Source organism: Austrofundulus limnaeus, unplaced genomic scaffold, assembly GCF_001266775.1.
Source record: "Austrofundulus limnaeus strain Quisiro unplaced genomic scaffold, Austrofundulus_limnaeus-1.0 Scaffold7, whole genome shotgun sequence".
Taxonomy (NCBI): Eukaryota; Metazoa; Chordata; class Actinopteri; order Cyprinodontiformes; family Rivulidae; genus Austrofundulus; species Austrofundulus limnaeus.
In genome coordinates, this window is record NW_013952409.1 from 4,911,797 (window position 1) to 4,913,665 (window position 1,869).

General features: G+C 34.0%; 1 protein-coding gene across 1 annotated transcript in view; it reads left to right on the forward strand.

The window, feature by feature from the left end:
* Positions 1-1,869, forward strand: part of cdh13 (cadherin 13, H-cadherin (heart)) — a 325,369-nt gene that overhangs the window by 276,390 nt on the left and 47,110 nt on the right. The gene's annotated exons all lie outside the window — the stretch shown is intronic.

The following is a 1,869-nucleotide window of genomic DNA, read 5'->3' on the forward strand; positions in this document are numbered from 1 at the left end:
CTCATAATCTACATATCTACGAGGAAAAGACAGCCTGTTGAACCTTTTTTTCTTTTTTAATTTTATTAATATTATTATTTTTTTTAGTTTAGATAAACAACATTTCTCTATTGAGAAAACAGAGAAACGACAGTTGGCCATGCTCTGACTGAAGGGCAGTGAGTTCCCTTCTGGTTTTTTTTTTTTTTTTTTTTTTTTTTTTGCTCTTCTGATCCGAGCTAAGTTTGTGCAACACCTGAAGGTTTTGTTCCGTTTTATATTAAAACATTTAATAAACTTTTTAGTGATGTGAGTAAATATCATGAGATTGTGTTCAGTTTTAGCTTTAAAGATGTGGAGGAATTTAAAATAATAATAATAATAACAGCCTTGCTTCATCATTTAAATGATACAAAATCATGTTTTTATGATGATTTAAAATCAACATTTTAAAATTTTAAGGACATCATCTTAAATCAGTGGTTTTACTGCTCTGCAAAGCATGATTTTAACATTGTTTACTGGTTTTATTTAAAAGAGATCCCAGCAAACTGCAGCATAAAGCACTCTTCAGCTTCATGTTTCCAAATGATCTCATGTCACAGATAGTGTTTTGTGTTTTTTTGTATTTTATTCATGCCTCAAATTAAAATACAAAACTTTTTTCCTGGCAATTTACTACTGATGGAGAAAAAGATGTGACGATGTGTGTGGACTAAATATTAATTAATATATCACTCCAAATTTTTGTTACAACGTGTTTAGTTTTAATAACTTTCTTCATACATCTAATGTTCCAATTTTCGGCTTCATTTACTTATTAAACCTTGTAAAACATCAAACTCTCAGCAGATTCAGAATCTAAAAATAGGCAGCGAGTGATTGAAATGTCAAATAATAGCACTTTCAGCAAGATGTTAAATAACCCTCTAATTTTAACAGTGAAAGAGTTGGTTTTCAGACAGGCTTTCATAAGTTTTTTTTTTAACGTGGTGACTGTGAATGCGTCTGGTCCTGGATCATCATAATGAGACATTCTGACAGACGCAGCAGATTCCTGCCATCCTCAACCAACTCCTCTGGGCCCTCTTACAGCTAAAAGCAGCTTCCAGCCGAACCTTTTAGACACATTCTAACTGGGTGCTGATGCCAACTATAGCAGCTCAGAGTAGCCCCTCGGGGTGTAGCTCTGTAAAATAGGAGGAAGTAATATCATGACCAACTTTTTTTTAAACCAAGAGGGTCTCAGTGTGCATTTCATGATGCTGAACTTTCTGCAACTGAAGCAAAACTCTGGGAAAAAAATACCCCTGATGTTTTTGAAAACTTTAACAATAAAAGCAAAAAAAATCAAATAAAAAAGAAAAAAGCACTGGGCAGTTTTGCTTGATGTTGTGTTTTATTGTTTGCTTACATTTGGGACTTCAGATAGGATTTTGTGGATCTGCAGGTAAACGTGGAGAACAGAGAGCACTGTGTTCTCTGCAGGAACTCATTTGTTGACTGATTTGTTTTTGGCCTTCTCTGGTTTTGGAGATAAACACGTTGAACTAGATATGAATTTTCTTAATGGCTTTTTAATGTCTTTCTAATTTGCACTTTAAAAGGATCTAATGGACTGTCCTCCTGTTTGCACAGAGTGGAGAAACAGTGGATCTGACTCATTTAGTGGATACCTTTTAGCCTGTGCTGACACAGACAGAAATATTAAACCTGTTCAGAACTGCTGATGGAAAAAATAAATATCAGGTTGATCAAATTTGAAATCTTGGAATCTGAGAGTTCCTAACCATCCTAACCATTATTTGGTTTTTAATTTTAAGAAAATATACTAGAACATACACTCACCGGCCACTTTATTAGGTACACCTGTCCAACTGCTCGTTAACA